Consider the following 13,242-nt stretch of genomic DNA (forward strand, 5'->3'; position numbering starts at 1 on the left):
ATTAAGCAGACACGAGAAAATATACATGCAAGTATAAAGAACTGAGGACAGGTTAATTTCCCCAGGATCACATGCACACTTTAAAAGCGGTGCCGGAAAGAAGACATACAGATGGCCAGTAGGCACATGAAAAGATGCACAACATCACTAATTATTAGAGAAACGCAAATCAAAACTACAGTGAGGTACCACCTCATACCAGTCAGAATGGCCGTCATTAAAAAGTCTACAAATAGCAAATGCTGGAGAGGATGTGGAGAAAAGGGAACCCTCTTACACTGTTGATGGGAATGTAAGTTGGGACAGCTACTATGGAAAACAGTATGGAGGTTCCTCAGAAAACTAAAAATAGAATTACCATATGATCCAGCAATTCCACTCCTGGGCATATACCCAGACAAAACCATAATTCAAAAGGATACATGCACCCCCTATGTTCATAGCAGCACTGTTCACAATAGCCAAAACATGGAAACAATCTAAATGTCCATCAACAGATGAATGGATAAAGAAGATGTGGTACATATACACAATGGAATACTACTCAGCCATAAAAAAGAACAAAATAATGCCATTTGCAGCAACATGGATGCAACTAGAGATTATCATACTAAGTGAAGTAAGTCAGAAAGAGAAAGACAAATACCATATGATATCACTTCTATGTGGAATCTAAAATATGGCACAAATGAACCTATCTACAAAACAGAAACAGACTCATAGACATAGAGAACAGACTTGTGGTTTCCAAGGGTGGGGGAGGGGGAGGGATGGACCGGAAATTTGGGGTTGGTAGATGCAAACTATTACGTTTAGAATGGATAAACAACAAGGTCCTAATATATAGCACAGGGAACTATATTCAATATCTTGTGACAAACCATAATGGAAAAGAATACAAAAAACAACGTCTCTATGTGTATAACCGAGTCACCTTGCTGTAGAGCAGAGATGGGCACAACGCTGTAAATCCACCGTACTTCAGTAAAAAACAAATAAAAAATAAAAAAATAAAAGGGGTGCAAGGAAGGCACTGCTTCACTTGAATGTTGAACTTGTAGGCAGGACTCCAATGGGGAAACTTGCGAGTGGGTGAAGGGGTTCTCATGGTCCCTTAGAGACCATACCACACAGACAGCACTCTGTACAGCCCATGCAAGGCCCCCATCATGCCAGCACCCGTTTCTGAGAGATTCCTGGTGTCACACACTCTCTACCATATGACTCTGCTGCTCTACTGTCCTAGCCATAGATGGTTGCATCAGGATGGGTCCCGGGGCATGGACTTCTATTTGTTCCCCATATCCATCCTCCCCTTTTACTTTGGTGAAGAACCTCCGCTGTTAGCTGGGTGGCAATGCAACCAGCCAAAGTAGAACCTCTCTCAACCTCCCTTGTAGGTAAGTTTGGCCAAGTGACTATGTTCTGGCCAATTGGATGTAGTGGAATTATTGTGTGGAACTTCTGGTAAGTCTCCTTAAAGGGCAAAGTGTGTGTCCTTTGACCCCCACCCCCACCCCCTCCATGGTGCCACTTAGAGTGTGAATGGCACTGGCTGGGCTCCCTGCTAGTCCTGGACTGCTCTGCCTCCACACTTCTTTTACATGAGAGAGAAAGAAATGTCTGTCTTGTTTAAACCATTGTCTTCCAAGTCTCTGTTACTTGCAGCCAAACTGGCCTGATGTAAGAGGCTGTCACTGATGGGTGTTCTGTCCTGGGCAAGGCTACCGACCCAATGAGGTCCTCTCTCCTGGGGAGTCTAAGTGGGAGCCAATTAGAGATAGCAGGATGGGTGGTGGGTACCTGAAATCAGGAAGCAGGAGCCATGGGCAGCAGAAATCACAAAGTGGAGAAGCAGAAGGAGTCAGCTGGTGGTGACAGCAATATTAGAAGCCAAACAGAGAGGGGCCAGGTCCCTGTAAAGCCAGAGCCCTGGAGTGGGGAGCAGTCCACACCTGATGAGACCCCACGTGAACCTGGTCACTGGAGTCGTGCTGTATCCTGGGAGATATGCCCATTCTCCAGGAGATGCATTGCTTTCCAGTGTGTTCTTACAACGAATCCCTGAGGTCACTGGAGAGTGAGTTTATCTTTGGGCACCCGAAAGAACCTCATCTATTCACTTCCTGAACTTCTGTCAGACCACAGGCATCCCCCGACGAGAATGAGTCCCTTGGGCAGGACAATGGGTCAGTGGAGGCAGTCCTGTCTCAGAAACGGCCACCACACAGAAGGGGCTGGCCTGAGACCCCTCTCACTCTCAGTCTGGCTTTGTGACTCCTGAGAAGCAGCACTACATCTCTAGGCAAGGAGATCACAACAGACACCGCCACCGCTGAGCTGAGTGGCCTGGGGTGGGAAAGGGGTGGCAGGAAGAACAGGAGCCTTGGACACACACATGGACTCCGGTTTTCTTTCAGACTCCATCCTTTAACCAGCTATGTGAGCCTGGGCAGCTTAGCTCCTCCGAACCTCACATCCCTCAAGTGTAAAAATGAGATGGATCCCAGCATTGCACAGGGCTGTTGTAAGCATGGAAACAAGAGAAGCAGCCTGGTGCCTGGCTCATAGTAGGCCCTCGAAGAAAGCTTGCGCTTCTTTCCTTCCTGCTGAGAAAGCCAGGGACTTGGGAAGGAAGGTCTGGATCTCCATCCTTCCTGGGTGAGGGAGGGGAGGGCTGGTCACACAGACCCCAAGAAAGATGCAATTTTTTCCTGCAGCTTCTCAGAACAGCAATGGGGCACAGTGGGGTGACCACGATCAGCCTGTTTCCCAAAGGCCGTCATCTGGATTTACTTTCACATTCTTTTAAATAGATGTATATGATTTATAAACTTTTGCCAAGCAGTTTTACACATATAAGAGGCTCTGCATTCTATCACAGGTTTCTTAGATATGGTTGTAAACTTACATTAGGATATTAGACTGTAATGACAAATGCAGCCCTCTTACATAAAGCCGTGGTTCTCCAAACACTAGAATATTTGCTTAATGAAAAGAGTTTTACAGGCTCTCCAGACTGCCAGTTCATCTTTATTCTGGTCCTTAACTTAGGGAAGAAGAGAGAAAAGTTAAATGTCACACACATACACACATACACACACACACACACACACACGCCTAAAGCAGGCTTATGAGAAAAATCTGGAATGTCTTGGAGTTTTTTTTTTTCTTTTCTTTTCAATTACAGCTCAATAAAAATGCCCTCATAAAAGTTCTAGGTAAGCAATAGCTTTGCCAGCAGGATGGGTCTACCCACATCCCAGGGAGGCCTGCCTGGTGTGATGGGTGGGGCATGGGGGGGAGGGCAGGAAGCCAAAGCTGGTTCCTTTACCATCTCCCCCGCCCTCTCCATACAACACACACACAATGGACTCCTCTGAGGAACTGGGAACAGCCCGTGCTAGGGAGGAGGTGGCGGGGGGCAGCCTCCTTCTTTCGGAAGGCCCTCTAAATCTGTCCAGCCAAGAGGCCAGCAGGAGCGAAGCCTTATATTAGGCATAATATTTTGAAAATACTAAATGGCTGTGTTTTTCATCCCTCTCCCCCATAATCAGGTTCCCTAGAAGCAGTATTGCCAGATAAAATACAGGATACCAGTTAAATTTGAATTTCAGATAAGCAACAAATAATTTTTTAGTATAAATATGTCCCAAATATCGCAGAGGACATACTTATACTAAAAATGTATTTGTAAATCAGTCAACCCTACCTGGAAGTCACTTCACTATTATAGCCCCTGACAAATGGGAAAAAGAGGCCAAATCCAGAGGATGTTCAGGTAAGAAAGTAAAAGAAAGTGAATGACTGAAGAGAACAAGGCATAGAGGAGGGGGCAGGTGGCAGTGAGGCCTAGAGGTGGTGACCTCTGTTCTCTAAGACAACGTCCCAGGGACAGAGTGAAACGTGCAGGGAGCGCCTTGCTCTTTACCTATTTAGGCTTCTGGAAGGAGACCATTTTGCCCAATGTGAGCAGCAGCCAGGCTCAAGGGGTCCCCCAGCATCAAGCTCCCTCCCCACCTTGGTTCTTGCAATAAACCCTGATATACATCCACAATCCTTCTTGTGCAACAGAAGAGGATTCTGAGAGTTTGAGGTTTTAACTGGGAAGAGGCTGGGACATTATTACTTAGCAAATTTAAGTGTCTGCCGTTCCCAGCAGATAGGGAGGGGCTTGTGGGGAAGATGAGAAGAGCTAAAGAAAAATAAAGACACCTCACTTTCTTTGTACATCCCAGTGAAAAGAATAACAGCAACATGAGGGCAGCGACAGAGTATACCTTGTTGTTGTCTTTCCCTCCGTTTCTAGAACGCTGCCCAGCACATGACAGGTGCTCTACTGGGATGGGCAGAGTGAGTGAATTTTCCACCCATTCCAAGCCAGACTGACTGCAGCAGTGAGGGTCTCCCCGGGTCCTGGGCACACCTGACCTCCCTCCCTGAGAAGTGGCCTCAGGGACAGTCTGAGACCATGTGCACAGACACCAAAGTGGTGAGTCGCTTAATAACACATGAGTTTCTTTCCTAAGATCCATCAGCATCTTGTGCTGGAAAAAGTTACCTCATCAGAGTCATAGAACCTTTATTAAAACAACAATAATACTGTGTGCTAAGGTCTGTGTTAAGCACTTTATTTCATTTATACCTGAACATACGACAAATACCTCAAAGTCAAAGTCACCAGCTAATTCTTTATAATCTGCCATCAAAACATATCTGGAACGTGACTCCCTTCTCACAAATTCTGTCGCTGCCATTCTTGACCAAGGCACCAGCATCTCTTCCCTGGACAACCAGAGCAGTCCCCTCCTTAGTTCACTTTTTGTTCACCACATTCCATTCCCCACATACCAGTCAAGAGGTTCTTCTTAAAATGCAAATCAAATCATGTAAGCATCCTCCCTAGAAGAAAATCCAAACTCCTTACCATGGCCACAGGGCCCCACGATTACAGGCCCTCACCTGCCAATATTTTCTCCCTCCTTCACCCTGTTGCAACCACACTAGCCTTTGACTGCATTAGGGTCCAGGCTAGGTTACTGTAACTGAGACTCCAAAACACAGTGGCTTAAACAGACAGCTGCTTATTTCTCTCTCATGTCACTGCACAGAGGTAGGAGGGCAGTCCAGACGGGCGAGGGGACTCAGCTCCAGGAGGTCATGCAGGGACCCAGGTGCCTTCCACCTCACTGCTCTACCATCCCCCAGAGTGTTGTCCTCGTCTGCCTGGTCGAATCTGGGTCACAGCCACATCTGTAGCCCCTGGCTTTCCACTGTTGCTACTTCCTGGGTGCTTCGGTATCCCTGGTTTGTTCCCTTAACCCTGCTCACACTCTGTATGTAGGCCATCAATATCTTTTCATTTAAACCATCCCTGGGGAATTCTGTCCCTTTTTGGTCCCTGACTGATAAGGATTCACTGCACACAATGTGTCAAAGTCAACCCTTTCCTAAAATTGAGCTCAGTCCAGCCCATATATATATGTGTGTGTATATATATTTCTCTATATATGGGTGTATGTATACACATGGGTATGTGTATATATATTTGTATATATGCGGGTATGTGTATATACATGGGTGTGTGGGGTGTATATATTGGTGTGTGTACATATGCGTGTGAGTGTATATGTGTATATGTGTGTGTTTTTTCCCATCCTAGACGATGCCCCCAGATCTAACTGGAATTGGCTCAAGGTACCTGTCATGACTAAACTATCATGGGTTGGCTAATGCCAATGATTGAACTAAAAATGTCTATGACAGTTTGTCGAGTGCCTACTGGGTTCATGGATGACCAGCACATTACCACGGGATACTCCCATCAAGCCTTCTTCCCCCATTGCCAAAGTTGGCCTTCTCGGACATTTTTGAGTTTCCGGGCTCTTCTGGGCAACCCTGGCCCCTTATGCACCCCCAACACAGCCCTTGCTCACTGAGCTGCCGGTGGGTGCTTAGAGGTCTGTTTCTCCACTGCACGGTGAGTTCACCCAAGGCAGGCCCTGATTTCCTGCCTCCTGTCCCACCACCTGCTTCTACAACAGGGCCTGGACACAGAGTAGGGCATCACTTCAATAAACATGTGCTGAAACCACAGGGGGATTTCAGCTCCTAACCTAATGGTTTATTAATTTAATCCTCTTTAGGGATTTCTTAATCCGTCCAATGGGAGATAAAACAATTAACCAGAGTTGAGGGAGAATGAGAAGAACATCAATGCTTCTTCCAAGCCAAGAGCTTCACGTGCATTATATTATTTAATCTGCATGGTAACCCCATAGGTAGATCCTGTTATTAGTCCCAACATACAGGCTCAGGAAAGTTAAGGGGCTTGTACCAGCCCAGAGCTAAGTGGCAGGGGCAGGATTTGAACCCAAGTCTTGATGTTTTGAAAGCCCATGCCCGTCCCTCCCCTGCTCTCCTGCCTCCCACACACGAATAATCACACTGTCAAGCCTCATCAATGTCACTTTGATGCACTAACAGGCCGTGAAGAGGAAACAGCCATCTATCTGTAAAATAAATAAGTCCTGGCGTGCAGAGAGAGGTGCTAATAGAGATGCAATTTACCCATTTGCTGAGATCACTGACAGACTTGAGCAGGGCTCAAACGGCAATCTCCCGGGAAAGGGGGCAGTTTGGGAGGACCATGACCCACAGCCCATGCCCTGGGTCCTAAGGGCTCCAGAGCCCTCCAGCAGGAGGTTGGCAGCAGGCACTCCAGTGTTTTGACAGCCAGGGAGATAAACAGAGGTATTGATTTCAGAGAAACATCCTCGGCCCTAGGTTTTCTTTCCAAACATGAAGTCCCGACATCGCTAGGCCATCAAAGTCATGAGTGACAGCTCCACAACAGACGTGGCCCTGCCGGCTGCCAGCAAACTCCCTGGAGAGCCACAGAAACCTCCAAGGCACCCACACAATGGGCTTCAGGAACGGGGGACAACCCAGGCTGGAAGGAGGTAGGTCAGGTCTGGGCAAGAGGACAAACAGAAATCCCCATCCTGATCCCCATTAGCACAATGACTTGTCTCACTCTCAGTGATCTAGACCTCGGCTGTCCAGTATGGGAGCCCCCATCCCTGTGGGGCTATTGAGCACTTCAGATGTGGCTGGTCCAAGTTGAGATGTGCTGTAAGTGTAAGATACTCAGATTTCACATGGAAAAAAGAACATCAAATATCTCAATAATTTTCATATTGAGTACTGAGTACATGCTGACATGATAATATTTGGGGCATAGTTAAATAAAATATATTATTAAAATTAATTTCACCTGGGGGACTTCCCTGGTGGTCCAGTGGTTATGTGCTTCCACTGCAGGGAAAGGGGTTCAATCCCTGGTTGGGGAACTAAGATCCCACATGCAGTGAGGCACAGCCAAAAATAAGTAAATAAATAGATAGATAAATAAATAATAAAATCCTGCCTGGAAAATTAATTTCACCTGTTTTTCACTATGTGGCTACTAGAAAATTTTAAATTGCATACATGGCTTGCATTATCTATTGGACAGTGCTGATCTGAAGGATCAAAAATTAAATGTAATTGAGGTCTTTCCTGGTGGCACAGTGGTTAAGAATCCGGCTGCCAATGCAGGAGACACGGGTTCGATCCCTGGTCCGGGAAGATCCCACATGCCGTGAAGCAACTAAGCCCGCACGCCACAACTACTGAGCCCGCGTGCCTAGAGCCCATGCTCCGCAACAAGAGAAGCCACTGCAATGAGAAGCCCATGCACCGCAACAAAGAGTACCCCCGCTCGCCACAACTAAAGAAAGCCTGCACGCAGCAACGAAGACCCAATGCAGCCAAAAATAAAATAAAATTTTAAAATGTAATTGAATTCAAAGTGAACAAAGGTAAATTTTTTATCAAAATGCAAGTTAAATGAAAACAATAAAACATGAAAAACATTTCCATGTACATTTTCAAAAGAGTTTTTTCTAAAATATTCAAAGTTTCTATTAAAAGTAAAAAGGAATATGTAATTATTAAATGTCAAAGTTTTAAATCAAAATGATCTTAAGTAAACCTCAAAATCTTAACTCACATCTTTGAAACCTTTGTTAAATCTTATAAACGACTGTTACAAAAATAAAATGATTGACAATTCTAGTAGTCAATGTAAAGAACTGGCATTTTGCTTCACATTTATTACATCTAGACCTACATATATATGCTTTAGAGGAGCCTATGAATTGTTTAATGCACCAAAATATCCCTCAGCTGTTGTGTGACTGTTGTGAATACCACAATAACGCCAGGTCACCTCCAGAGCCCTGGAGCAGAACACAGATGCACAATGGGGGCTTGGCGCTACCAGGTTCAGCAGGATAAGCTGCCTGTTCTCTCGGCCACGGGCTTCCACAGCTCCAATCCTCCCTGGACCCGCAGATTAGCAGCAACACAACCCACCGACCTTCACCTTCAAGGATTTCAGACCGGTCACCTTTTGTTTTGAGGGCACAGAGTAAGGGAAGGGGAAACACACTCTCTGTGGCCTAAGTGGTGTTAGTCACAAAAGTGGATAGAGTTACACGTCACTCTTTGCCTGTGCCGAAAGCCAAATCCCAGGTGAATGAGGCACCCATATCCTTTTTATTTTTAAATTTAACACAGCAAAGTTCACTCTTCTTAGTTTTACTGACAAATGTGTATAGTTGTGTGACCACCGCTATGACCAAGATACAGAACGTTTCCCCACCCCCCAAAAATCTTACCCAGGTTTGGTATTGCTGGGTTCTCGTTTGGTTTAGCTATTCTAATGAGTGCTTACCAGCATCTCAATATGTGTGTGTGCGTGTGTGAGAGAGAGAGAGAGAGAGACAGACAGACAGATGCATGGACCTCTAAAAAACAAGCTCAAGGCATGGGGCTCCTGCTTCCAGGGTCTGTGGATGATATTGTCTAAGGGAGTCAAAAGATTCTCCTCTTGGATTGGGGATGGTAACTCATCTAGGAAAATGCCATGGTGGGCTTTTTGATGAGAAAGGAAGGCCCCTAGCTTAGCCTGCTTGGGAGGTTGAGACTAAGAGGGAGCTGACCTGTTCGGCATAGTCATCAGAGAGCAGGAATCTGGAGCCTTTTGAAGGAGCTCTAGAGAAGAGGGGAAGAGGCCCAGAACGGAGGAAAAGGAAAGCTGCGACGATTGTATACACAGAGAGGGGCCTCGTGAACATGGCAGGTACAGGGACGGTTGTCTCTAGAGGGAGAAATTCCCTGGGGATGGGGCCCGGACAACAGTTTTCTAAGATCAAGGAGCTCAGACATTGAATCTGGAGCTGTCTCCTGTTCTGTGCTGTGGTCCCTTCTGCCACATACAATGGCGCTGGGTGGGTGGTGCTTTGGAGGAAGAACAGAAGAGGGCGGTGTCGCACTTGGGGTGAGGTTGAAGGAGGGCAAGGCTGGCGGGCGCCAGTGAGGTGGAGAGGCAAGAAGGCTACAGGGAAACTGACTCAGGAGAAATGAGAGCCATCCTACCTGTACTTCTCCCAGAGGAAAGCAGTCCTTCAAGATGCTGCGGAGGGTTCTGGGTGGCCTGCGGAACATGGGCCTCAGTCTGTTTGCTTGTCTTCTTAATATGAAAGAAGAAAGACACTTCTTGGAGGGCAGAGGACTTATGGCCATCAGACTACACACATCTGCAGCCGAGGTGGGAGAGCCCCCTCTCCCCTGGGCTCTAGCTATATTCAGCATCCACGTAAAGTCAGGTGTCCACAGAGCACTAGAAGCCTCTGGAATTTTTCAACCCAGAAAAGTCATGTATTGTTAAATCTCACGTATTAGTTTCCTGCTGCTGCTGTAACAAACCACCTCAAACTTTGTGGCTTAAAGCAGCACTTATCTTCTTACAGTTATGTAGGTCAGAAGCCTGATGTGGGTGTCACTGGGCTAAATCAAGGCGTTGGCAGGACTGTAGTCCTTCTGCAGGTTCTGGGGGAGAATCCGTTTCTTTGCCTTTTCCAGCTTCTAGAGGCTGTTCTTTGGCTTAGGGCCCCTTCCTCCATCTTCAAAGCCAGCAACAGGAAGTTCAGTCCTTCTCATGTGGCATCACTCCACCCTCTTCTTCAGCCTCTCTCTTTCACTTTAAGAGCCTTTCTAATTACATTGGGCCCACCTGGGTGATCCAGGCTACTCTCCCTATTTGAAGGTCAGATGATTAGCAATCTTAATTCCACCTGCAACCTTCATTCCCCTTTGCCTTGTAACATAACCTATTCACAGGTCCCAGGCATTAGGATGTGGACATCTTTGGGGGTGGGGTGGGGGTGGGTGTATTCTGCCTACCACACCTTGCCACTGGGCCTAAGTGGGACTCTGATCCAGAGAAGTTGGGACAAAGAGCAATGTCTACCTACACGTGAAAATGGAGAAAGTAGAGGGAGATTCTGGGGGAAGGGCGTTTGCTAATGAAAATCACATGGGTCAGAGAAGGCGGTGGTGTCGGGGAGAAACCTGTGTCAAATGTTGCCGTATGTAAGTTCCTAAGAAGCTGCAATGAAAATAACAGCTGTTTCTACAGATCACAGTTTATCTGCACTAGGGCAGCTTGCTGTTGCACAGCATCCTGGTGGCCTATGCCTGGAGTCTTGAACAGCTGGAGGCATCTCTGAGTCCAGCTGATGCTTACCTGGCTTGCTCCCATTCTCGCATAATGGTGCGTTTGCTGCGTCCACACAAGGCAGCTCTTGGGGCATCTACCCACGGCCTGAGCTCTGCCCTGAGAGTTGCACAGAGAAGACCGTGGTTTCTCACAGGTCAGCCCTTCAGCTGCTAGAAGACGGACCAGGTGTCTGTTGCTGCTAGCACCACTCTTTTCTAATAACCTCTTCCCAGGGCTTCCTATAGTTCCTCATAATTAATGATGTGGTTTCCACCCTTCCCCACCCTGGTCACTCTCTTTTGGGCATCCTTTAATGTGTGAAGGATTGGGGGCATGCGGGGTATGGGGAGAGGGTCACCAGTCTTCTGGTCACAGCATTTAGGGGCTACTCTAATGGAGGTGATAATCCAGCAACCCACCTCATTCTTTTCTTGGCTTTATTTTCCTGGCCACCCTTCTAGACAGTGTGAAATATTATCCCCCTCTCTTATTGGTTATCTATCAACCTATCTACCTATCTATCTCAGATGTCTTTAGATATTTGATTTTTTGCCCCCTCTCAACTTATATCTTCAGCAGCTCCTCTTGCCTCCTTAGCCCTTACCTGGGACTGGGGTTGGGGCTAGGGCTAGGACCGGCCCCCCAGGTTCCCAGCTAGATGGAAATCTTTCTTCAGTCTTTGTCAGATCCAGCATCTCTGGCTCCTCTAGTTCTCGGGGTAATTGCAGAAGGGCCTTTGACCCTGCTGCTCTCACTCCAGCACTTGACAGCAAGGACATTTGGACGCTGACATTTTGACCTCCTTGTACACTTAGATCCTGAGCACTCTGCCTTGTGAATATTCTCTGCACCAAGAAATCAACAGAAGCAGAGTCTTTTCAGAAGTTTCGCAATGAAAAATACCAGAAGAAATAATCACCCTAAATAAAACTGGCAGTAGCTAAACATGCAACTTGTGAGGAAGATCTTTGGTTTGTTGAATACAAAGTTGCAGAGGTCAATATAATGACCCCGACATAAAAAGACCCTATTAAGTGAAGGACGTGGAGAGACTGGGGACCCCCTTCCCACTCCCCCTAATCCTTCACACATTGAAGGATGCCCAAAGAGGGTGAAAGGATGGGGAAGGATGGAAAACCACGTCACTCATTAACAGGAACTATAGGAAGCGCTGGAAAGATTTTACTAGAAAAATAGAGGAGCCTGGACAGGACTACCCCGCTTCAGCCCTAAAAAGGAGGACAACAGTAGTAGGGGTGGTGGTGGGGATCCTGGAGCAAAGAAGGCTGGAGCCAAAGAGGCAGGAGATTGACAGAAGGAACCGCCAAGAAGAGAGACCTGGGAATGACTGTTGAATTGGGAATATTTTTGGCACCCTAATACCATCCAGCATTTTTTAAATGTTTAGCATGTGCCAGGCATCGTGCTAAGTACTTTCCAAACTTTATCTCATTTAACCCTCATAACAACATAAGAGGGCAACATTATGATTATTTTCCCCACTGAAGTCCAGATGGATTGGACACTTGCTGGAGGTCCCACAGGAAGTGACACAATGCAAATGAACCCAAGCTTCCAGAGTTTCTCTGGAAGGCGGAGGTGTTTCACTGATCGCCCTGCGTGATGTGGCATTCATTCCATCCACTCTCCAGAGATGGCTCCACAAACTCCCAGAGAAGACAGGAGTGGAGAGTTCTCCAGGCTGGGTGCCCCCCGACCCTCCCACAGGCTCTGTGCCAGTGGGCAAAACTCCCCCGTTCCAGCTGTTCCAGGACAGAGCCCTGGGCAGGGCTGAGCAGCCACCTGGCCTCGTCCATCCCAAGAAAACAAAGCTGGGAAATTCCCCCTGCCTGTCCCCGCCCTGGTGCCTGCGTGTCCTGCCTCTGTAGGCGGGCCAGGGACAAGTGTGTGGGCTCCAGGTACAGAACTCCCGAAGTCAAGGGTTTCAGGTCACACTGGCAAATCATTTTGCGAGCAGATGCCACGGGTCTCTTCTCAGACTGGGCAGCACACAAGGTCAGCGTCAGCAGATCTGACCCTAAAAATAGGCTCTTGGATGCCAGTCGGGGTGGCTGGGTGTGCGGCTGCCACACGTCCCACGGACCAGCACCTCCTGACTTGGCCAGGACCCGGTGCGCACAGGTAAGCCCCTTTGGTGGGAGGCTGGCACCTCTTGGGTCCAATCAAATGTTCTTTGGGGGCCTGGGTGTGGGGATTAGAAGACCCCTTTCCACCCTGTTTCTGGAGCGGCAGAGAACAGCTGACACCTTTTCTGTTTGACAGGCTTCTTCTTGCCCCGTCTTTCCCTAGAGACTCCAAGAAATTTTCTCCGCTTCCCTTCCTCTAAATCTAGGCTTCCAGTTCAATGACCATTTCTAAAGGATAATAGGACAGGTTAAAGCTCATCGGGCCCTTCTGAGGCCCTGGATGCATTGTATCGCATATCATATTCCAGCAAGGTTCTCCATTTATCCATTTAGCCAGTAGAGGGGAAAAAAGTCTCAGCGGGAGGTGGGGGCGGAATGGAGACACCTGTAGTGACTCACATCAAGCATAGGGCAGCACAAATTACAACTAAGTACTCCAAACCCCGGGGATGAGAACTCTTCCTGTGTCCTGGGTAACGCTGAGCATCT

General features: G+C 47.4%; 1 protein-coding gene across 1 annotated transcript in view; it reads left to right on the forward strand.

Annotated features, from left to right (window-relative positions):
* Window positions 1-12,609: 12,609 nt before the first annotated feature.
* The window catches only part of DUSP29 (dual specificity phosphatase 29), a 35,354-nt gene continuing 34,721 nt past the window's right edge, over window positions 12,610-13,242 (forward strand). Inside the window, exon 1 of the mRNA XM_059900176.1 lies at window positions 12,610-12,748. The gene's annotated coding sequence lies outside the window, so the exon portion shown is untranslated. The remainder of the gene's footprint in view (window positions 12,749-13,242) is intronic.

The sequence above is a fragment of the Balaenoptera ricei genome, chromosome 16 (assembly GCF_028023285.1).
Source record: "Balaenoptera ricei isolate mBalRic1 chromosome 16, mBalRic1.hap2, whole genome shotgun sequence".
Taxonomy (NCBI): Eukaryota; Metazoa; Chordata; class Mammalia; order Artiodactyla; family Balaenopteridae; genus Balaenoptera; species Balaenoptera ricei.